Source organism: Aquarana catesbeiana, linkage group LG02, assembly GCF_042186555.1.
Source record: "Aquarana catesbeiana isolate 2022-GZ linkage group LG02, ASM4218655v1, whole genome shotgun sequence".
In the NCBI taxonomy this organism is placed as follows: Eukaryota; Metazoa; Chordata; class Amphibia; order Anura; family Ranidae; genus Aquarana; species Aquarana catesbeiana.
In genome coordinates, this window is record NC_133325.1 from 109,847,569 (window position 1) to 109,873,522 (window position 25,954).

Consider the following 25,954-nt stretch of genomic DNA (forward strand, 5'->3'; position numbering starts at 1 on the left):
TAACAAGTAGATTTCTTAAATATGTGTTTTGTGCATTTCATCAGTCCATTGTAACCTTGCTGGTTGTTCCTGGGTGGTGGCTGCCCGGAGAATGAAATCATAATGAGAACAATCTGATATCCATTGCCTGCAATAGGTAATCATGCCCAGAAAAGTCATCATTTCAGCTTTTGTGGATGGTTTAGGCAGGGTAGTGATGGCTTTTACCCTGTCTGAAAAGAGTTTTCTCTGTCCATGGGAGAGGAGGAATCCCAAGTATTTCACGGTTTTCTGACAGTATTGAAGTTTGCTTTTGGAGGCTCTGTGTCCCGCTTCAGCAAGGTGTTTCATTAGAGAGATAGAGTCAGTTTGGCACCCTTCTTTGTCTGTATTTATGAGAAGGAGATCATCTACATACTGCAGGAGAGTGGAGCTGCAACTGGGGGTCCAAGACCTCAGGGTCTCCTGAGTAGGGATGAGCCGAACACCCCCCGGTTCGGTTCGCACCAGAACCCGCGAACGGACCGAAAGTTCGCACGAACGTTAGAACCCCATTGACGTCTATGGGACTCGAACGTTCGAAATCAAAAGTGCTCATTTTAAAGGCTAATTTGCATGGTATTGTCCTAAAAAGGGTTTGGGGACCCGGGTCCTACCCCAGGGGACATGTATCAATGCAAAAAAAACTTTTAAAAACGGCCGTTTTTTCGGGAGCAGTGATTTTAATGATGCTTAAAGTAAAAAAAAAAAAAGTGAAATATTCCTTTAAATATCGTACCTGGGGGGTGTCTATAGTATGCCTGTAAAGTGACGCGTGTTTCCCATGTTTAGAACAGTCCCTGCACCAAATGTCATTTTTAAAGGAAAAAATCTCATTTAAAACTGCTTGCGGGTTTAATGTCATGTCGGGTCATGGCAATATGGATGAAAATCAGTGAGACAAACGGCATGGGTACCCCCCAGTCCATTACCAGGCCCTTTGGGTCTTGTATGGATATTAAGGGGAACCCCGCACCCAAATTAAAATAAGGAAAGGTGTGGGGCCACCAGGCCCTATATACTCTGAACAGCAGTATACAGGCGGTGCAAACAAGACAGGGACTGTAGGTTTGTTGTTAAGTAGAATCTGTTTGTAATTTTGAACATTTTTAACGTGTTTAGCTCCAGCCAAAAAATCTTTTCTAAGCTTTTTGGAAAACATAGGGAAGGGTTATCACCCCTGTGACATTTGTTTTGCTGTCTTTCCTCCTCTTCAGAAGATTTCACCTCACTTTTTTGTCCCAATGAAAAATGTTTTTTGAAAATTTGGGTTTTTTTGTGGAACAAGGATTGGAAAGCATCAGTGGAAAGGAGAAATTGTTTTCCCATATTAACTCTTACAGGAGAGAATTTCCCTTCCTAGGGGTAGATTTCATCTCACTTCCTGTTGTCTCCTTCCGTTTGCAAATAGGAGTCGTTTGTAAGTTAGATGTTTGAAAGTAGGGTCCTGCCCTATATACTCAGCAGAAATTTGGGCCTTAGGTGTTGCTGTGGCCACAACACTGTAAGCCCTCACAGGGCCCTGCTGTGAAATATTAGATCAAGAATTGTAATTACATGCCCCTGTTGAACAGGAGCTGAAAAATTAGGCCTTAGGCACTGGTGCTGGTGCCACAACACTGCAACCCCTCACAGACACTCTAGTTGGAACGCAGGAACAAGCCCTGCTGCAAAGTATTGCTTCAAAAATTGTAATTACACGCCCCTGTTAGACAGGGGCAGAAAAATTGGGCCTTAGGCACTGGTGCTGGTGCCACAACACTGCAACCCCTCACAGACACTCTAGTTGGAACGCAGAAACGAGCCCTGCTGCAAAGTATTGCATCAAAAATTGTAATTACACGCCCCTGTTAGACAGGGGCAGAAAAATTGGGCCTTAGGCACTGGTGCTGGTGCCACAACACTGCAACCCCTCACAGACACTCTAGTTGGAACGCAGGAACGAGCCCTGCTGCAAAGTATTGCATCAAAAATTGTAATTACACGCCCCTGTTAGACAGGGGCAGAAAAATTGGGCCTTAGGCACTGGTGCTGGTGCCACAACACTGCAACCCCTCACAGACACTCTAGTTGGAATGCAGGAACGAGCCCTGCTGCAAAGTATTACATCAAAAATTGTAATTACACGCCCCTGTTAAACAGGGGCTGAAAAATTGTGCCTTAGGCACTGGTGGTGGCGCCCAGAACCAAAAATGTTCTTGCAAGCTATCAGCGTGATGATTGAGGAGGAAGAGGATAATTACTCAGGGATAGTCACTCAGCATCAGCATAGGCAGTCTTTGAAGGGATCTGAGATTTCAAAAAAAATTATTCGGTTACATCAGCATCAGGTGCTTGGTAGCTGGTGGTGATCCAAGACTCATTCATTTTTATGAAGGTCAGCCGATCGACCGAGTCGGTGGACAGACGCACCCTGTGATCGGTTACCACGCCTCCAGCAGCACTGAATGTGCGTTCCGAAAGAACGCTGGATGCAGGACAGGCCAGTAGCTCAATTGCATACTGTGCAAGCTCTGGCCAGTGATCCATCCTCAAGACCCAGTAACCCAGAGGATTTTCGGTGGGAAAGGTGTCCAAGTCTGATCTTGCCCCTAGGTATTCCTGCACCATGTAAAACAGACGCTGGCGATGGTTGCTGGAACCGATCATACCTTGGGGCTGCGGACCAAAAAATTGTCTGAACGCATCGGTCAGACGGCCACCTTCTCCACCACTCCTTCTTTGACTGACCGAAGCCTCAGCAACACGTTGTCCAGAAACAGGAGTTTGTAACCTCCCAGTCTCTGGGAACGCGTTGCACAGACCTTTCTGCAAGGCCTCCCGAAGATGTTTCATCCTCTGCTCCCTCTGCGATGGCAAGATAAGGTCCGCAACCTTACCCTTGTAACGTGGATCAAGGAGGGTTGCCAGCCAGTATTGGTCCTTCTCCTTGATACCACGAATACGAGGATCCTTACGCAGGCTTTGCAGGATCAGGGAGGCCATGCAGCGTAGGTTTGCTGAGGCATTCGGTCCGGAGTCCTCTGGGTCACTAAGAACGACATGGTCCGCAGCCACCTCCTCCCAGCCACGTACAAGTCCATGTGTTTCTTGGGACTGATCCCTTAAAGACTGCTGCTGATGCTGAGTGCCAGGCTCCACCTCCATACTGACACAATCTTCCTCCTCCTCCTCTTCCTCCTCGTCCTCTTCCTGTGTGATCGGCGGGCACGCAGGAACACTGTCTGGATAAAGGGGGCCTTGAGAGCTAAGGAAGTCCTCCTCTTCCTGCCTCTGTTCTGCCTCAAGTGCCCTGTCCATTATTCCACGCAGCGTGTGCTCCAACAGGTGGACAAGGGGGACAGTGTCACTGATGCATGCACTGTCACTGCTCACCATCGTCGTGGCCTCCTCGAATGGTGACAGGACAGTGCATGCATCCCTGATCATGGCCCACTGGCGTGGGGAAAAAAAACCAAGCTCCCCTGACCCTGTCCTGGTGCCATAGTCGCACAGGTACTCATTGATGGCCCTCTGCTGCGTGTGCAGCCGCTGCAGCATGGCCAACGTTGAGTTCCACCTGGTGGGCATGTCACAGATTAGGCGGTTCTTGGGCAGGTTAAACTCCTTTTGGAGGTCCGTCAGCCGAGCACTGGCATTATATGACCGGCGGAAATGCACACAGACTTTCCTGGCCTGCCTCAGGACATCCTGTAAGCCGGGGTACCTGCCCAAGAACCGCTGCACCACCAAGTTAAGGACGTGAGCCAAACAGGGCACATGGGTCATTTGTCCCTGTCGGAGGGCAGAGAGGAGGTTGGTGCCATTGTCGCAAACCACCATTCCTGCCTTAAGTTGGCGTGGCGTCAACCACCTCTGAACCTGCCCCTGCAGAGCTGACAGAACCTCTGCCCCAGTGTGGCTCCTGTCCCCCAAGCACACCAGCTCAAGCACCGCATGGCATCTTTTGGCCTGCGTACTTGCGTAGCCCCTTGAACGCCTACGGAGCACCGCTGGTTCCGAGGAAGAGGCCATGGAGGAAGAAGAAGAGGAGGGGGTGGAGGAGAGAGGTGTGTCACAATCAGCATTTTGGAGCCGTGGTGGCGGAACAACCTCCAACACTACTGCACCTTGTCCTGCATCCTTCCCAGCTGCCAGCAGAGTCACCCAATGCGCCGTGAAACTTAGGTAACGTCCCTGTCCATGCCTGCTGGACCATGAGTCAGCGGTAATATGCACCTTACCGCTGACCGCCCTGTCCAGCGAGGCATGGACATTGCCTTCCACATGCCGGTAGAGAGCCGGAATCGCCTTCCGTGAGAAAAAGTGGCGTTTGGGTACCTGCCACTGAGGAACCGCACATTCCACAAACTCACGGAAGGGGGCAGAGTCTACCAACTGAAAAGGCAGCAGTTGAAGTGCTAGCAATTTTGCCAAGCTAGCATTCAACCGCTGGGCATGTGGATGGCTGGGAGCAAACTTCTTTCGGCGGTGCAGCAGCTGGGGCAGGGAAATTTGCCTGGTACAATCTGACGTCGGTGTACCAAAAGCAGATTGCCCACAAGTACTTGGCTGTGACACACCTAATTCTACACCTTCATTCCTCTCACTGCAGGTCTCAGAGAGGACTAAAGGTCTAGTGGGGTTGGAAATCTCAGCTGATGAGGAGCAAGGAGAGATCCTCTTTGTTCTTTGGTGTGGGTCTTTTAGATACGCTTGCCAACGAACTGCATGGCAGGTCAACATATGTCTGGTCAAGCATGTGGTACCCAAGCGGGAGATGTTTTGGCCACGCGAGATACGCTTGAGACATATGTTGCAAATAGCAGCGGTGCGATCTGATGCACTCGTCTCAAAAAAGGCCCACACCAAAGAACTTTTTGAATAACGCGCAGAGACTGCAGCGCCCTGCACATGTGGAGCTTTGGGGTGTGATGCAGTCAATGTGCTGCCCTTAGGCTGGCCCCTGGAGGGCATCCTGCCTCGTTGGTGATGTGCCGCCGCCTCCTCCTCCTCCTCCTCCTCCTCCTCCTCCTCTCTCCTATCAGGCACCCACGTTGAGTCAGTGACCTCATCATCCCCTCCCTCCTCATCACTGGAGCAAACCTGGCAGTATGCTGCAGCAGGGGGAGCATGACTGCCAGATTGCTGTCCTTCTTGGGCACCCCCTCTGTCCGTGCTCATGTTACTGCCTTCATCGAGCTCAGTATCGTCATCAGAGCCTTCCAAACGCTGGGCATCCTCCTGGAGCATGTACCCAACACTGTGGTCAAACAGTTCGAGGGAATCCTCATGAGGACATGGTGGAGCTAGGGAAGGAGTCACTGATGACATTGAGCTGAGGGAAGAGGCCGCTGCTTTGCCAGACAAAGCACCCTGGGCATGGGTGAGAGAGGATGAGGAGGATGAGGACGGCTTGGTCATCCACTCGACCAAGTCTTCCGCATGTTGCGGCTCAACACGGCCAGCTGCCGAAAAAAAGGCCAAGCGTGTCCCATGGCCACGTGCTGATGAGGATGCACCGTCTCCACGACCAGCACTAGACACAGAGCCTGCTTGCCCTCTCTTATTGGCTTGTGACTGTCTGCCTCTCCTTCTTGGCCTTCCAGACATACTAATGGCCTGTAGCTGCACTAAGCTGGGATAGAACACCTGTAATTTTCTTCAAGTAGCTTTATATACTGTAACCAGACAAGCCTGCCTGTCAGTAGGAAGATAACAGGAACGGATCTAGCTGAACACTGTGAGCAGGACGCACTGTACTAAATGTAAATAGTCTAGCTGCCTGACCGTGGTACTAATAGGATCAAATAGAACACCTGTAATTTTCTTCAGGTAGCTTTATATACTGTAACCAGACAAGCCTGCCTGTCAGTAGGAAGATAACAGGAACGGATCTAGCTGTACACTGTGAGCAGGACGCACTGTACTAAATGTAAATAGTCTAGCTGCCTGACCGTGGTACTAATAGGATCAAATAGAACACCTGTAATTTTCTTCAGGTAGCTTTATATACTGTAACCAGACAAGCCTGCCTGTCAGTAGGAAGATAACAGGAACGGATCTAGCTGAACACTGTGAGCAGGACGCACTGTACTAAATGTAAATAGTCTAGCTGCCTGACCGTGGTACTAATAGGATCAAATAGAACACCTGTAATTTTCTTCAGGTAGCTTTATATACTGTAACCAGACAAGCCTGCCTGTCAGTAGGAATTTAACAGGAACGGATCTAGCTGAACACTGTGAGCAGGACGCACTGCACTAAATGTAAATAGTCTAGAAGATAACAGGAACGGATCTAGCTGAACACTGTGAGCAGGACGCACTGCACTAAATGTAAATAGTCTAGAAGATAACAGGAACGGATCTAGCTGAACACTGTGAGCAGGACGCACTGCACTAAATGTAAATAGTCTAGAAGATAACAGGAACGGATCTAGCTGAACACTGTGAGCAGGACGCACTGCACTAAATGTAAATAGTCTAGAAGATAACAGGAACAGATCTAGCTGAACACTGTGAGCAGGATGCACTGCACTAAATGTAAATAGCAGGAACGGATCTAGCTGAACACTGTGAGCAGGACGCACTGCACTAAATGTAAATAGTCTAGAAGATAACAGGAACGGATCTAGCTGAACACTGTGAGCAGGACGCACTGCACTAAATGTAAATAGCAGGAACGGCTCTAGCTGAACACTGTGAGCAGGACGCACTGCACTAAATGTAAATAGCAGGAACGGATCTAGCTGAACACTGTGAGCAGGACGCACTGCACTAAATGTAAATAGTCTAGAAGATAACAGGAACGGATCTAGCTGAACACTGTGAGCAGGACGCACTGCACTAAATGTAAATAGCAGGAACGGATCTAGCTGAACACTGTGAGCAGGACGCACTGCACTAAATGTAAATAGCAGGAACGGATCTAGCTGAACACTGTGAGCAGGACGCACTGCACTAAATGTAAATAGCAGGAACGGATCTAGCTGAACACTGTGAGCAGGACGCACTGCACTAAATGTAAATAACAGGAACGGATCTAGCTGAACACTGTGAGCAGGACGCACTGCACTAAATGTAAATAGCAGGAACGGATCTAGCTGAACACTGTGAGCAGGACGCACTGCACTAAATGTAAATAGCAGGAACGGATCTAGCTGAACACTGTGAGCAGGACGCACTGCACTAAATGTAAATTGCAGGAACGGATCTAGCTGAACACTGTGAGCAGGAAGCACTGCACTAAATGTAAATAGTCTAGAAGATAACAGGAACGGATCTAGCTGAACACTGTGAGCAGGACGCACTGCACTAAATGTAAATAGCAGGAACGGATCTAGCTGAACACTGTGAGCAGGACGCACTGCATTAAATGTAAATAGTCTAGATAGAAGATAACAGGAACGGATCTAGCTAAACTGAATACAGTGTATATATATATATGCAACACCTGGGATGCATATATATACACAATACACTGTAAGTGCAGCTAACTGACTGACTGTTCTGCCTAATCTATCTAACTCAAATCAAATGACACTGTCTCTCTCTCTCTCTATCTCTCAGCACACCGGAACACACACTACACAGGGCCGCCGTGCAGGCGGCCTTATATAGTGTGGGGTGTGTACTAAATCCCCTGAGCCATAATTGGCCAAAGCCACCCTGGCTTTGGCCAACTACAGCTCTCTCTACTGACGGCGCTGTGATTGGCCAAGCATGCGGGTCATAGTGCATGCTTGGCCAATCATCAGCCAGCAATGCACTGCGATGCCGCAGTGAATTATGGGCCGTGACGCGCCACACGAATTTAGCGCGAACGGCCCATAACGTTCGCAATTCGGCGAACGATCGAACAGCCGATGTTCGAGTCGAACATGGGTTCGACTCGAACACGAAGCTCATCCCTACTCCTGAGCTACTCGAGAGTACACTGCAGGTGAGTCCACAAATCCTTGTGGAAGTCAGACCCAGGTCATCTGGATTTTTTGAAAACAAAAAGCTAACAGTGGCTTTGTTTCCTCATCAATTGGTATTGAAAAGAAAGCGCTCAGATCAATAACTGTAAAATACTCAGCATCTGATGGTATAGATGTTAACAATTAGTTAACATCAGGTACCACTGGTGCAATAGGCTGTATTAAGTTATTGATAGCTCTGAGATCTTGTGTGAACCTATAACCTCCCTTTGGTTTGGGTATTGAATTTATAGGTGTGTTGTAAGGTGAAACAGTGAGTTTAACAACCCCATTCTGAAGTAAGTTCTTTATAACAGGTTCAATTCCTTCTTCCTTCTCTTTACTGAGAGGATACTGTTTCACATAGATTGGAGAGGTGTTGGGTTTGAGTGTTGCTTGTAAGGTGTGCAATCTATGAATCCTACATCAGTAGGATGTTCTGTCCAAAAGTGTACAGGTACTTCCTGTAAATCAGTCTCTAAGTCTTGGAATAAGTGAGCAGTAACATGATCTGTTGTGTTAGTTGGAGATACAATAAATACCGTAGGTGAAGTGACATCGACTCCCTCTTGTGGAGAGAATTGGATGTTAATCTGAAAAACACCAAGTAAATCTCGACCCAACACGTTAACAGGGCAGTTTGGTACTATCATAAAAGAAAATTTTCCCAAAAATGTTCCATCTAATGTAGTTACAGTTAAGGGTGGGGTGCGTCCGCACCGTGTTTGAACTCCAGTAATGCCTATTGAAGTCTCACCTTTTTCCCATGGTCCTTCATAAAAATGTGCACTTAAAGAACTTTTACTTGCTCCTGAATCTATCAATAGATCAGTTGCTGTGCCCTGGATTATAAAAGAGCATAAAGGCAGCTCTGTTCATGAAGGGGAAAGTTGAGTGAATTCTGAGGTGAGGGAGTTTACTTCTAGGCTGTCCTATTGGGTTTTCCTTTTATTCTGCCAATCAATGGGCTATCGTACCACTCTTGGGAATGTTTGCCTCATGTCCTGCTGGGAATTGGGCATATATTGCTGCCTTTTATTTGGGCAATCCCTTTTCCAATGACCAGTTTGTCCGCATTCAAAACAACAATTCCTTTTCTGCGCATCAATACTTCCTCTTAGGAGAAACCTCGTTCCTACTCTATCTCTATTATCTCTATTCATTCTTTGTTGGTATGCCTGTATAATTGGTTTTCCATAATCAAAACATCCTGCAGAATCTTTTATCATGATGATATCTTCTAAACTTTTAGGAGATAGCGTGTGCCAGCTATCAATCATTTATTTGATTGTTCGTGCAACCTTAGGACGAAAAGCATTCATTAAAGTTTGTACATAAACCAATTCAAGACCATTGCTCTTACCTAGGCCAGCTTCCTCTGTCCATACCTTCCTAAATCTTTTTATAAAAGAGCTGACTTACTCTTTAGGAAGTTGTTTACATACTACTACTGGGCCCATATTCTTTTTATCTCTGTGATCCTTTACCCATAATTCCAAAACCTTGTTCCACATGGTATTAATCTCTTCTTCCTTTCTGAAAGGATAGTTTCCTGTGTTGTAAACATTGTCTAAATCTTTTAGGAGGGGTATTTCCTTCCAATCAAACTCATTTTCCTCATCATATCCCACAACACTCTGTAGTATAATTTTATAGTCCTCTCTAGTACAATTTAATGTCTTAGTTGTTCTCTTTAAATAATTTACTGCAGCCTGGGGATTTTTCTGAGGAGGTGGGAAACCGGATAGAATACTATTCAGAGTTTGAGGGTCCAGGGGCTTAATGATGATCTGTTCCCCTACAGTCATGAATGGGGCTTGCACAATGGGAGAAATATCAGTGTCCTTCTGTTCCAATTTTCTCATTTCTTGTTTTAATTTCTCAGTTTGGGCTCTTGTTTGTATTTTTACCTCTTCTGCTACTCTTTTTGTTTGCCCTACTGATTGAGAAGATGTAGAGGGTTCCATGGGTGCATCTGCTGCAGATGCAGAATCAGCTGTAGCTACTACAGGGGCTGCAGCTACGCTGGCTGATGCTTGGGCAAGCGATGTGGGCATGAAAGGAGAGGCAGAAGCTGCACCAAAAGCTTCCTCACCTTCATCATCACTATCACTAACTGTTCACCGTGCTTCATTGTGTGCCCTCTGTAATGAAGCTACAAAAAGACAAACACTGCCATCATCATTTGCTCTAGTCAGGCTGGGGTATAATGGCATGTATGGGGGTGGAGCTGTTGGTGGTTTTGGAAATATACAGTCATGGCAATCACATGTTCCCATGAATGGCATTGTCCCTGGCTCTTGCAACCCATCATCTTGCCACAATTGAGTAATCAATTGTTGCCTGGTAAGATGAGATCCCAGTTTTAATCTTTTTTGTTTCCCCGTTTTCCTTATCGTAGCTCCTCATCAGAGTATTCTCCATAATACCCGTCTTTGCTTTGCTGAAAATCGTCCATTCCTAACATTTGTGTTAACTCTCTTTTATTTGCACCATCTATATGCCATAATCCTCTTCGCTTTGCCTGCTTTCTGAGACTAGTTATTGGGACTTCTTCATAGCCTTCAGTCATTGGTACTAGACTTTTATTATTCCCGTCCTTAACTAATGGTTTGTAATATGGAGCTAATTTGATCTATGTCTTGGCACACTTACTCATATATTTCATGTCCCATTCAGGATCACCCGAATAATATGGGAATGCTTCTTTATCATTCAAACATAATCCTTTAATCATGTCTATGTGAGAAGGGGAAAATGAACCCGTTCTGGGGAATGGTTCAAAACCAAGTTTGTTCTGGGACCATTCTAAAAAATTGGTCAAAAAAGGCTTTACATTGAAAGACCCTGCATATCTCTCTACGAACTCTTTAGGTGTTTCATTTCCAGGGCTTTAGGGTTAACTATTCCACTGGACCTCTTACCTGCAGACTTTGGTACATCAGTTTGTGTTTTATACTTAATCTTTGTTTTAGGAGTTGCATCATCTTTTTTATCCCATTTAGCAATTAAATGACCCATTATGGAGATATTATTTAACCACCTCTATAATGAAAAAGCTAAGGTGCTTAAAGTTAAAAGTGAAAAATGCAACATACAGAAGGCAATCTAAAATTTGTAGTTACACAACCTATAGATGTGTATTGCCACACTGAATTGCCCTTTTTTTAACCTACTGGGCGTAAGGCCAAGCCTTATCTTATTTCAATCAAATAAGCAGTTAGTAATCATGTATATCGCCCTTCTGTAAATATTACAACACTTATAACTTTATGGCAGTGTGCAGCAAGATATACTAGAAACTTAATTACCGTAAATCATAAAGTACAAACATATAGTACATAAAACAAACAACCCAGACAGACATATATGTTTGATAACCGGGAGATATATAATGACGTTTCCTTTAGTAGAAAAAATTAAAAGGAAAAATAACCAAAAATGTAATAATGTCTGGTTTTCTCAAAGAAAACCTGAGGCCTCGAGTAAGTTTCAAAAAGCCATGCTCCCCAAGCACCAGCCTGCTGAACATAGCAGAAATGCTAGCATACACCTGCTTTCCCAAAGCAGAAACTTTTGCCACCCAACAGCAACATAACCTGCCACACAACAAAAATCTCACTCATGAGCACACCAGATCATGTCTCCCAGCAGTGAGACAGCTGAGAGGAAAGAAAGATATACTTTACCACCAGTGGCGTAGCGTGGGGGGTGCGGAGGGGGCCATTGCCCCGGGCGCAACATTTAGGGGGGCGCAATGCTGGCTGCCTCCTCCTAAATTCACTACCCTGTGTCCCCACGCTCTGGCCGCCATGTTCAGTCTCCGGCGCCCTGTGATTGGCCGTATGGGGTCATGTGCGGCGGCGCGGCTGGCCTGTCCATGATCGCGGTACATCCTGGAGTCCCACCTCTGCACATGTTCAGTCTCTGGCACCCTGTGATTGGGTAAATGGGGTCATGTGCGGAGGCGGGACTCCAGGAGCAAGTGCGATCGTTAACAGGCCAGCCCCGCCGCCGCACATGACCCCATAACCCAATCACAAGGCGCCGGAAACTGAACATGGCAGAGCGCGGGGGACACAAAAATTCAAGATTGTGAGCTGCCGCTGTCTCCTCCTCCTCCTCCCCTCCGGACCGATGGAAAACAAAGAAGAAAAGGTGAGACTCCCTCATGATGAGAGTCGTGTTGCTGGCCCGGGGGGGGGGGGGACACGGTCTGGGAAGAGGGAGCAGCCAGCCAGAGAGAGAGAGAGTGAGTAGAAGAGCAGCTAGAGTCATGCAGTGTAGTGGTCAGTATAGAAATACTGTAGGTAGGGTAGTGTAGTGGACAGTAAAGTAGTCAGTGCAGTATAGTGGACAGTATAGTATAGTGGGCAGTATAGTGTAGTGGGCAGTGTAGTGGACAGTATAGTGGTCAGTATAGTATAGTGGACAGTATAGTGTAGTGGGCAGTGTAGTGGACAGTATAGTGGTCAGTATAGTATAGTGAACAGTATAGTATAGTGGTCAGTATAGTGTAGTGGGCAGTGTAGTGGACAGTATAGTGGTCAGTATAGTATAGTGGACAGTATAGTATAGTGGACCATATAGTGGTCAGTATAGTGGACAATGTAGTGGTCAGTATAGTGGATAGTATAGTGTAGTGGACAGTATAGTGGTCAGTGTAGTGGGCAGTATAGTGTAGTGGACAGTATAGTGGTCAGTATAGTGTAGTGGGCAGTATAGTGGGCAGTATAGTGTAGTGGACAGTATAGTGGTCAGTATAGTGTAGTGGGCAGTGTAGTGGACAGTATAGTGGGCAGTGTAGTGTAGTGGGCAGTGTAGTGGACAGTACAGTGGTCAGTGTAGTGGCCAGTATAGTGTAGTGGACAGTATAGTGAACAGTATAGCGGTCAGTGTAGTGGGCAGTATAGTGTAGTGGACAGTATAGTGGTCAGTATAGTGTAGTGGATAGTGTAGTGGTAAGTATAGCGGACAGTATAGTATAGTGGACGGTATAGTGTAGTGGTAAGTATAGCGGACAGTATAGTATAGTGGACAGTATAGTATATTGGACAATATAGTGGTCAGTGTAGTGGACAGTATAGTGGACAGTGTAGAGGTCAGTATAGTGGATATTGTAGTGGACAGTATAGAAGTCAGTATAGTGGACAGTATAGTGTAGTGGGCAGTATAGTGTAGTGGACAGTATAGTGGTCAGTGTAGTGGACAGTATAGTGTAGTGGGCAGTATAGTGTAGTGGACAGTATAGCGGTCAGTGTAGTGGACAGTATAGCGGTCAGCATAGTGGTCAGTATAGTATAGTGGGCAGTATAGTGTAGTGGGCAGTATAGTGGGCAGTATAGTGTAGTGGACAGTATAGCGGTCAGTGTAGTGAGCAGTATAGTGTAGTGGACAGTATAGTAGTCAGTGTAGTATAGTGGTCAGTGTAGTGAACAGTAGAGTGTAGTGGTCAGTATAGGAATCAGGTTGGTTAGTACTATTGTAGGAAAGGAAGGGACAGGACTCGGCGAGTGCTAAAAGTCCACAGGTTAGGGGGCGCAAATTACTTGCCTTGCCCCGGGCGCTGACAACCCACTCTACACCACTGTTTACCACCTCCACTGACCACAGCTGTGGGACATCCCACTTCAAGACACCAATTGAAAGTGTAGCTTCCTACCCTTGTGCTCTGAGTTCCTGTGTGGACTTCTTTGCTTTGTTATTATGTCATATAGTTTAGTATTATCACCATGTTATCAAACCTTTCAAATGCATCCGGGAGTAAAACATCACACGAGACAGGGTTATGATGCTTTGACTCAAAATGTATTTTGCTTTGCATAGTATAAAGCATTATTACAAGGCAGAGTATATAAGGCGTTCTTCAAGGCGGCATAATTTTAACCAATCACAAAGACAAAACTCAAATGTCACTGGGACCTTAAATGATTAATTACACATGATCATCTCCACTGTTTGATCTATTACCTACTATTTACTTTGTCAGGTCAGGTCAAGTCAAAATGTCCAGGTACTTTACATGAACTATTTAGTAGGTAACATGATACAACATGGTCAGCAGTTTCTGACTTATAACTTGACAATTTTTTACTAATGAATAATTCTCTGTTCTAAAATAGAGCTGCAAAGTTAAGATGGTGACTGTATAGTCAATCATATCCTTACAGTAACCCTTCCAACTAATCAAATCCTGGAGCTGTCTACTCCTCTTCCTGCAACTTAGAATTGACTCCACCTCGAATTCCTTCTCCCCATCCACCTCGACTGGTGGGGGAGGTAGTTCTTCTCTCCCAAAGAAGGGGCTGGAAAAAACAGGCTTAAGTAAGGATGCATGAAATACTGGATGTATTCTGTAAGAGTTGGGCAGTGCTAGCTCGAAGGCCACAGGGTTGATCATTCTTTTGATCTTAAAAGGTCCAATGAACCTTGGCCCCAGCTTCCGTGAGGGAAGAGGTAATTTGAGATTAATAGTTGATGGACAAACTTCTTCGCCAACTTTGAAGACTGGGTTCCCCCCCCTTCCTCTATCGTAATGTCTTTTGTAATTGTCCTGAGCTTTTTGTATAGTTTCCTGAATTTTCTGGAAGTTCAGCTGAATAGAGGCTATTCGGTCTTGTACGGCAGGGACAGACATCTCAGGAATGGTGTTCGGAAGAAAAGAAGGGTGGAAACCGAAGACCAGAAAGGTGTTTGGTAGCTGTATGGATGAAGTTATTGTACGCAAATTCAGCGTATGGCAGGAGAGTGGACCAATCATCTTGGGAACCAGAACAAAAACAACGGAGGTACTGCTCCAGGGTTTGATTTGTTCTCTCCGACTGGCCATTGCTCTGCAGGTGGTACGCAGACGAGAGACAAATCTTTATTTCCAGGGCTTTGCAGCGTTCACTCCAGAACTTGGATGTAAATTGGACACCTCTATCCGAGACGATGCTTCTAGGTACACCATGAAGTCTTGTAATTTCTTTAAAAAAAAATATTAGCTGTATCTGAAGCAGAGGGAGTACCCACCATGGGCTAAAAATGTCCCATTTTAGAAAAGCGGTCGACAACGACTAGGATAGTGGTAAACCCCCCTGAAGGAGGTTTGAGTAGAACCCAGGATTTGGTGTTTTTTGGTTGTTTTTTTTTTGATCCTGCCATTATTGCATCCCTCTTTTTTCATTAATTGTATCTCTCTTCTTTGATCCTGCCATAAATTCAATCCCCTTTTTTGCGATTTTGCCATAAATTTAATCCCCCTCTTTTTTGATCCTGTCATAAATTGCATCTCTCTTCTTTGATCCTGACATAAATTCCATCCCTCTTTTTTCATTAATTGTATCTTTTTTGATCCTGCCATAGATTCAATCCTCCTTTTTGTGATCCTGCCAGAAATTTAATCCCCCTCTTTTTTGATCCTGCCATACATTTTATCCCAATGATATCCTCATATTTTCCAAGTCCCTGGAGAGCCACCACACAGATGTCTGTCGTGTGCTTCAGAAATTAAGAGAGAACAATCTCTATTGTAAACTGGAGAAGTGTGAGTTCCATCGGGAACAGGTTAAATTCCTGTCATTTCCACTGCTGGTTTTTCGATGGACCCAGAGAAACTTTAGGCAGTCCTACAGTGGCCTCGACCTGTGAGGTTACGTCCTCTGCAGCGTTTCCTGGGTTTTGCCAACTATTATTGGAAGTTTATTTGTAACTTCTCGTCTCTGGTCAAGCCCCTGACCAATATGACCAGAAAGAATGGTAACCCACAGAGTTGGTCTCCAGAGTCCATTAAGGCCTTTGAAAGTCTCAAGGCTGCCTTTGTTTCTGCTCCTGTGTTGGCACATCCTGATCCTACATTACATTTTATCCTTGAGGTTGATGTTTCTGAGACTGGTGTTGGCGCCCTTCTGTCTCAACGTCCTACCTCTGAGAGTGCTATGCATCCTTGTGGCTAATTTTCCAAGAAATTGTCACCTGCCGAGTGCAATTACGAGATTGGTAACAGAGAGCTGTTGGCAATCATTTTAGCCCTGAAACAATGGAGACATCTCCTCGAAGGTACTACTGTGCCGGTTCTCATTCTTACTGACCATAAGAATCTCACATTCTTGTCTGAGGCTAAACGCCTCTCTCCCAGAAGGGCACGATGGGCTCTTTTCTTGTCAAGTTTCAATTACATTGTCTCATTCTTACCCGGTACTAAGAATGTAAGGGCTGACGCCTTGTCACGACAATTTTCCTCCACTTCCAAGTTGGAGTCGGTTCCGGTTCCTATGATTCCTCCTGATCGTATTCTGGCTATGATTCTTACTTCTCCTTTGGGTGACAAAATTCTTGCTGCTCGGGTTGATGCTCCTCCCGAGAAACTGTGCTCCAGACTTACCATTCTCCCAAGGCAGCTGACCCTTAAGGTAAGAATCAACTCGTTTAGGCCATTTCCCAACAATTCTTGTGGCCTAGTCTACATGCAGATGTAACTGCCTTCGTAGCTGCCTGTTCCATGTGTGCTCAGAGTAAGACTCCATGACACCTTCCAGTGGGCCTTCTACAACCCATACCCAATGGAGAGAGGCCCTGGAACCACCTGTCAATGGATTTAATTGTGGAGTTGTCCAACTCCCAAGGCAACACTGTTATCCTTATGGTGGTTGACCGGTTATCAAAGAAGTCATTGTATTCCACTTAAGAAGTTGCCCACTTCTAAGGAACTGGCTTCCATTTTTGCTCGGGAGATCTTTCGCTTACATGGGCTACCCAAGGTGATTGTCTCGGACAGGGGTAGTCAGTTTGTGTCCCGGTTCTGGTGAGCCTTTTGTGCACAACTGGGAATTCAGCTTGCTTTCTCCTCTGCATATCACTCGCAGTCTATTGGGGCCGCAGAACGAGCCAATCAGTCCTTGGAGTAATTCCTACATTGCTATATTTCTGACCATCACAACAACTGGTCAGACCTATTACCATGGACAGAGTTTGCTCACAACAGTACCTTGAATTCTGCTTTCTGATTGTCTCCGTTTATGGCAAGTTATGGTTTCCAACCTTCCATGTTGCCTGACTCGTTTGTTCTGCAGAGTATTCCTGCGCTAGAGGAGCATCTCCATGGTCTTCATTCCAATTGGGAACAAATCCAGGAGACTTTTCTTCATGCTAATGATAGGTACAGACTCCATGCTGACTGCAGACACCTGCCTGCGCCTTCCTACCAGGTTGGGGACAGGGTCTGGTTGTCATCTCGCAACCTCCATCTTCGTGTTCCCTCACTGAAGTTTGCACCTCGGTTTATTGGGCCTTTCCATATCCTTCTCAGGATTAACCCAGTGGCTTACGCGTTGGACCTTCCTCCTAGTATGCGCATCTCTGTGTTTCATGTCTCCTTATTGAAACCGTTGGTCTGCAACCGCTTTACCACCTCGGTGCCACGTCCTCACCCTATACAGGTTAAAAAAACATGGGGAGTATGAGGTACAATCCATTGTTGACTCCCGTAGGTTCTGTGGGCGCATACAGTGCCTGGTGCATTGGAAGGGGTACGGTTCGGAGGAATACTCCTGGGTCTCATCCTCGGACGTACGTGCTCCTGCCCTCCTCCGTGATTTCCATAGATGTTTTCCCCTCAAGCCTGGTGGTCCTCCGAGGGGGAGGGGTTGTTGAGGAGTGGGGTACTGTCAGGGTTGGCTCAGCCCTTCCTTCTCTGAGCTGGCCGCTCAGCTGTCGGCTAATTGCCAGCTCTCATCTCTCTCCACAGTTAACCAGCTGTTGTGGATCTGCTCCTCAGTCCCACCTACCTAAATATCTCCAGCTCACTTCATTCCTACCTTCACCTTGGTCACATCACAAGAAACCATCTCCTGCGTTCCTGTTTAAAGACTGGCTTTGCTGACATCCCTTCTGGCTCCTTATCCTGCGTGCTGTTCCTCTACTTGGTTCCCTGACTTCTGGCCTGGCTGATTACCCAATCTGGTTACTGAACTCTGGCTTGGCTGATTACCCGATCTGGTTACTGAACTCTGGCTTGGCTGACTACCCGATCCGGTTACTTGACTCTGGCTATGCTTTGACTACGTACTCTATTTACCTTTTTATTTTTATTAATAAACAAGTGTGATTTTACTGTACTTCTGTCTCGGTCTGTTTCATGGTTTCTGACACCCACTCATTACACATTTTATTAGTCCCTTGGTCCAATCGTAGCGTGGCTCTCCTCCACTAGTTCTTCCTGCTGCCTAAAAGCCGTGATACAACATAGCCCCTAATGGATAACTAATATCTGATTTAGACTTCTGCTCATTGATCCAATAGACCTTTTCCAAATATATGAAACAAAACACAGGTCCAAACCTGACTCCTGTCACCCTAGGAGGCACACAAGCCCACTATGTGAAGTAAATGCATCCAACTTGTATTGCATGTCAAAACATTTTCTCTTACAAAACCTGGAGTCGACCTTCTAACAAAACATTGATGAGCTTGCAACTCCACGGAGCCTCTAATCGACTAAGTTTTAGAAAAAGCACAGACTGAACTTGATGTGCTCCTGACAGAAGCAACAACATAGAAGGGGTTAGGCATACTTTCTTCACAAAGGGTAACAAACAAGATATTTTACTAGCCTGTAAACTTACCCTTCCTGCCTCAGAACACAAATGCAGGACTTTCCTTTCTGTATGAATTCTTCTCCTATCTAAATTAAATTCCGGTTCTGACTTGTTCTCAGTAGCTTATTCTAACTATGGCATCTAGTGCTATGCTTCAACAACCCATCTCCACTGATAAGGTCACCCAAACCATTAAACAAGCCCATAAACATCCAGGCCCCTACTGCTTTCCTGCCAATTACAACAAGAAATGTGTTGGTCAGCTCACCCTGCTCTTAACAAAAGCGTTTAATAGCATTTGAAAGGACCATAAATTCAGAAACTCTTTCTGCAATAATCTCTGATACCAGAACCCCACACTGACCCTACTTCCTGGCCCAATTAACAGCTGATCTCATTATTAAAATTCTAGCTTTCGAAAGGACCATAAATTCAGAAACTCTTTCTGCAATAATCTCTAATACCAGAACCCCACACTGACCCTACTTCCTGGCCCAATTAACAGCTGATCTCATTATTAAAATTCTAGCTATAATCCTTGCCACTAGGCTTAACCTAATGATAGGTAGCCTGATATGTAAAGATCAAGGCAGATTCATTCCAGCTTGTCAGCCAGTAACAACATTTGGCTTATGATGTTTTCAGAAAAAAACTCACGCTAGCCTATAGATCCGAAATTCAGCTATTAGCACCAAAGATGACACAAATCACCTCCTAATGTGAAATAAAATAAACAATGTGCCCCAATTATATTGATATATAAATGCTATATCTACACATAAAATTGAAATAAAGTTAAAAACCTATATATACAAAGTGATAACATTTTTTTTTATATGAATCATCGGTGCCCTAATTATCAGTGCAGCCCCATCAGTGCCAGTCAGTGTCTATCAAGGCAGCATATCAGTGCAGCCTCATCAGTGCCTCTTCATCAGTGCAGCTTATTAGTGCCAATCAGTTCAGCCTCATCAGTGCAGCCTCCTCAGTGCTGCCTATCAGTGAAGAAGAAAAATTACTTATTCGCAAAATTGTATAAAAGAAATAAAGAAAAACAAAGTGTGTCTAAAAAGTTTGGTGAATGTTCCGATATCTCAACAGCAACATGGGTCATGTGCACGCGCATGTGCATGGCTATCCAGAGACAAGTTGAGAAGCGCCACGTAGCGTGGCGTACACGTGACCATCAGGGTAAACCTGCTGCAGGCAGTCAGTGTGAGAGGTAGTGTCACAGTGCAATGGAGCAACAAGTGAACATCAAGTTCTGCTACAAATTGGGGGGAAACGGCGGCAAAGACGCATGAAATGTTGGTGCAAGTGTATAGTACGGAAGCTGTGAGCAGAAAACGTGTTTAAAACTGGTCCAAACTTTTGTGAAATGAAGGAAAGACTGATGATGAGCCACGTTTGGGTTGGCCTTTGACCAGCAGAACCCCAGACATGATCGAGTGTCTGACTCTATGATTAATGGTGGAGCAATTGGGCATTAGCAAGGACATGGCATGCATCACGGTCTGTGAAGATTTGGGTAAGTGGAAGATCTGTCCCCGGTTTGTGCTGCACAAGCTGAAAGACGAACAGAAAGCAAACCTCTGAAGATTTGTGACCAGGATCCTACCTTTCTGGGAATCATTGTCACAGGGGATGAGACCTGGTGCTACCAGTTCAATCTGGAATCCAAGTGGCAATTGAAGGAATGGCGTTCACCGTCTTCCCCGCAACCCAAAAAGAGTTGCCAGCAACAGAGCGGAGATTGCGAGCCAGGCCTTCTCATCCAACATCAGTAGCTGACCTCATAAATGTGCTTCTGTAAGAATGGTCAAACATTCCCATAGACACACTCCTAAACCTTATGGACAACCTTCCCAGAAGAGTTGAAGCTGTTATAGCTGCAAAGGGTGGGCCAACTCAATACTGAACCCTACAGACTAAGACTGGGATGCCATTAAAGTTCATGTGCGTTTAAAGGCAGGTGTCCCAATACTTTTGGTAATATAGGGTATGTGTCCATGCCCACTATTTTAGTCTAGAAGCGTTTTTGTAGCTTCAGCTTCTAGGAGCAGAAAAAAAAATGTATTGTGTTTTAGGGAGCGATTTGCCAGCAGGAAAAAAAAAATCTGAATGCTCCTAACTGCTGCTAAGGCTCCATGCATACTAGCGTTTTTTATAAGCTCAAAAAACGCTAATAGAGTTTTTGTGCAGGCTTGTAGTAGTGTTTTAGTAGCTTTTAGAAGCTCTTAGGATCCTTTAGTAGTATTATTTTATGAGCATTTTTACAGTATATGTAGCACTGCCCTCTTGAGGGTCGCAAGATAAATCAGTACCCCTCTGGTTGCCCAGACCCTGTGAGTCCTCTGACACCTCTGACACCCTGGGTTCATACATTTCCCCTTAAATAACAGCAGCAATAAGGAAATATGTCAGAATTAGTTAAATCATAAATAGTTTACTTAATGAGGTGAATGGGAAAAGAATAAAAAAACAAACATGAGTTTACACCTAAAAAGGTTGTCTTACAAAGGATATTATTAGTAGCTAAATAACCATCACTTTTAAGATTCAAACATTCAACAGTGAACACTATATTTCCTTTATTCAAATAAGTGCATATAATGTCTATGTGAATAGGCTACAGGAGAGCAGAGGAATGGCTCTTATGAGTGTCAGACCCCTCTCTACTGCTCCTTCACATATAAATGGGAAAACAGCAGATAAACAAGTATAACTTCAGCAAAAAGAAACTGTAATGCTGCGTACACATTTCCGACATCAAATGTTTGATGTGAGCTTGTTTGTCGGAAATTCCGACCGTGTGTAGGCTCTATTGGACATTTGTTGTCGGAATCTCCGACAACAAAAATTTGAGAGCTGGTTCTCAAATTTTCCGACAACAACATCCGTTGTCAGAAATTCCGATCGTGTGTACACAATTCCAATACACAAAAATCCACTCATGCTCGGAATCAAGCAGAAGAGCCGCACTGGCTATTGAACTTCATTTTTCTCGGCTTGTCGTACGTGTTGTACGTCACCATGTTCTTGAAGTTCGCAATTTCCAACAACATTTGTGCGACCGTGTGTGTGCAAGACAAGTTTGAGCCAACATCCATCAGAAATAAATGCAGGATTTTGTTGTCGGAATGTCCGATCGTGTGTACGCGGCATAATACAATTCAACCTGCTCTTACGGAGAGTTCTTGGTAACGGCGGCTTTACACGCTTCGGCAAAACAATTCCCTTAAGTGGGGAGGGAGGTGAAAGTAGTCCAGGGTTGCTGTGTGGCAATCTGGTTAATCTTCAGCTAGCTCTCAGGCGTTTAATTGTATGCAAAGGAAATTGAATGGTAAAGCAAAATAGCTGATCCAATAGCTGGTGTATAACCTTCAGACAATATTTGTGTGCAAATCAGAACTGTAATTGAATTCACAGTGATCACTGACCTAAAGATGTTAAAATCTGTGGAACTGCAAGCAACAGCAGAACAATGGATGGCATTGATGTCTGTGTATAGTGTCTGTTATGCTGGAACAGATTCTTGAACTAAAGATGGTAATGGGTGCAGGAAACAATGATGTCTATATACAGTGTCTATAAGAAATCCTATCCATATGGACTACATGTGCCAAGATGCTTTGCTCTGTTATGTCTCTGATTAAGAAAGTAACAGGACATCTCACACTGGAACACTAGAGGGAAACAGCTTCCTCTGACACAATGGGGGTCATTTACTATACCGCCAAAAAATTCTCCTGCAGTACCAAAAAATAACTCTCAAAAAAGGCCAGGAAGACTTCAACTCTCAGAAAGTCAGCGCTAATGCAAATGGAAAGCAGCGCTATTGCGGCAATAATGCCTGTCAGATCACATATGCTGGAATAGTGGAAGTCAGTGGGGCTCGAACCTGCAAAATCCAAAGTTCTCACTGAAGGCTTATATGCAAGTTCTTTGCCATAAAAAGTGTTTGGGGACCCGGGTTCTGCCCCAGGGGACATGGATCAATGCCAAATTTTTTTTTAAAAACGGCCGTTTTTTCGGGAGCAGTGATTTTAATAATGCTTTGAGTGAAACAATAAAAGTGTAATATTCCTTTAAATTTCGTACCTGGGGGGTGTCTATAGTATGCCTGTAAAGGGGCGCATGTTTCTCGAGTTTAGAACAGTCTGACAGCAAAATTACATTTGAAAGGAAAAAAAGTTATTTAAAACTACTCGCGGCTATACTGAATTGCCGGCTCGACAATACACATAAAAGTTCATTGATAAAAACTGCATGGGAATTCCCCAAAGGGGAACCCCGAACCAAAATAAAAAAAAAATGACGTGGGGGTCCCCCTAAGTTCCATACCAGGCCCTTCAGGTCTGGTATGGATATTAAGGGGAACCCCGGCCAAAATTAAAAAAAAAATTGGCACGGGGTCCCCCTCAAAATCTATACCAGACCCTTCAGGTCTGGTATGGATTTTAAGGGGAACCCCGCGCAAAAATTTTTAAAAAAAAAGGCGTGGGGTACCCCCAAAAATCCATACCAGACCCTTATCCGAGCACGCAACCTGGCAGGCCGCAGGAAAAGAGGGGGGGACGAGAGAGCGCCCCCCCCTCCTGAACCGTACCAGGCCACATGCCCTCAACATTGGGAGGGTGCTTTGGGGGTAGCCCCCAAAGCACCTTGTCCCCATGTTGATGAGGACAAGGGCCTCATCCCCACAACCCTGGCCCGGTGGTTGTGGGGGTCTGCGGGCAGGGGGCTTATCGGAATCTGGAAGCCCCCTTTAACAAGGGGACCCCCAGATCCCGGCCCTCCCCCCTGTGTGAAATGGTAAGGGGATACAAAAGTACCCCTACCATTTCACCAAAAAAATGTCAAAAATGTTAAAAATGACAAGAGACAGTTTTTGACAATTCTTTTATTTAAATGCTTCTTCTTTCTTCTATTTTCTATCTTCTTTCATCTATCTTCCTTCGGTTTCTTCCTCCATCTTCTTCTTCTGGTTCTTGTTCTTCTGGTTCTTCTTGTTCTTCTGGTTCTTCTTGTTCTTCTGGTTCTTCACCCGGTCTTCTCCTCCGGCATCTTCCTCAGCTGCGCCGTCTTCACTTCATCCTCTTTCCTTGGGCCGCTCCGCATCTACGATTGGATGGGAGGCTCCCGCTGTGTGACGCTTCTCCTCTTCTGACAGTTCTTAAATAACAGAGGGCGGGTGACCCCGCCTGACCCCGCCCCCCTCTGATGCAGAACAAGAAGATGGAGGAAGAAACCGAAGGAAGATAGAAGAAAGAAGATAGAAAATAGAAGAAAGAAGAAGCATTTAAATAAAGGAAATGTCAAAAACTGTCTCTTGTCATTTTTAACATTTTTGACATTTTTTTGGTGAAATGGTAGGGGTACGTTTGTATCCCCTTACCATTTCACACAGGGGGGAGGGTCGGGATCTGGGGGCCCCCTTGTTAAAGGGGGCTTCCAGATTCCGATAAGCCCCCTGCCCGCAGACCCCCACAACCACCGGGCCAGGGTTGTGGGGATGAGGCCCTTGTCCTCATCAACATGGGGACAAGGTGCTTTGGGGGGCTACCCCCAAAGCACCCTCCCAATGTTGAGGGCATGTGGCCTGGTACGGTTCAGGAGGGGGGGGCGCTCTCTCGTCCCCCCCTCTTTTCCTGCGGCCTGCCAGGTTGCGTGCTCGGATAAGGGTCTGGTATGGATTTTTGGGGGTACCCCACGCCATTTATTTTTTAAATTTTGGCGCGAGGTTCCCCTTAAAATCCATACCAGACCTGAAGGGTCTGGTATCGATTTTGAGGGGGACCCCACGCCAATTTTTTTTTTTAATTTTGGCCGGGGTTCCCCTTAATATCCATACCAGACCTGAAGGGCCTGGTATGGAATTTAGGGGGACCCCCACATCATTTTTTTTTAAATTTTGGTTCGGGGTTCCCCTGTGGGGAATTCCCATGTTGTTTTTATCAATGAACTTTTATGTGTATTGTCGGGCTGGTGTTCTGCCAAAAAAGTTCCTCTCGGAGGAGCCGGCGGAAATAGCCGAAGCGAAATAGAGAAGAAATCAGCTGTACACGGTGCCTGTAAGAGGGTCCCCCGCGGGCTCGCTTCGCTCGCCACGCTTCGGGCACGGCCTCGCTTTGCTCGGCACTTTTTTATTCCCCCTCTAGGTCCACTTGGATCGTGGGGCTTCAGCCTGGACCCAGGGCGCAGGCGCCGTGTACAGATGATTGAAGATTTTCATCTTTGGCTATTTTCGGCGGCTGCTAGTCGTTGGTACTGCGCAAGCGCAGCACTTGCGCAGTACAGGGGGGACCTTATCCGCCAAGGGAACTTTCTCGGCAAGACACCGGCGATTCAGTATAGCCGCGAGTAGTTTTAAATTACTTTTTTCCTTTGAAATGTCATTTTGCTGTCAGACTGTACTAAACACGGGAAACATGCGCCCCTTTACAGGCATACTATAGACACCCCCCAGGTATGAAATTTAAAGGAACATTACACTTTTATTGTTTCACTTTAAGCATTATTAAAATCACTGCTCCCGAAAAAACAGCCATTTTTAAAACTTTTTTGCATTGATACATGTCCTCTGGGGCAGGACCCAGGTCCCTAAACACTTTTTATGACAATACCATGCATATAAGCCTTTAAAATTAGCACTTTTGATTATTCATGTTCGTGTCCCATAGACTTTAACCACTTGCCTACCAGGCCAATTCTGACATTTCTCTCTTACATGTAAAAGTCATAATTTTTTGGCTAGAAAATTACATAGAACCCCCAAATTTAGCAGAGACCCACCCTAGAGAATACAATGGCGGTCATTGCAACTTTTTATCTAGCACGGTATTTGCGCAGCAATTTTTCGAATGCGTTTTTTTGGGAAAAGAAACAGTTTTGGGCTTTAAAAAAAAAAACAAGAAAGTTAGCCCAATGTTTTTGCATAATGTGAAAGATGAAGTTACGCCAAGTAAATAGATACCCAACATGTCACGCTTCAAAATTGCACACGCTCGTGGAATGGCGCCAAACTTCGCTATTTGAAAATCCCCTTAGGCGACGCTTTAAAATTTTTTACTGGTTACATGTTTTGAGTTACAGAGGAGGTCCAGGACCAAAATTATTGCTCTCGCTCTAACGTTCGCAGCGACACCTCACATGTGTGGTTTGAACAACATTCTCATATGTGGGCGGGACTTATGTATGCGCTCGCTTCTGCATGCGAGCTCACAGGGACAGGGGCACTTTAAAAGTTTTTTTTTTTATTGTTAATTTTACTTTTTTTATTTTAGCTTGACACTTTTTTCCAAAAAAAATTTTTTTGATCACTTTTGTTTCTATTACAAGGAAAGTAAACATCCCTTGTAATAGGAATAAGCATGACAGGTGCTCTTTACAGTGAGATGTGGGGTAAATAAGACCC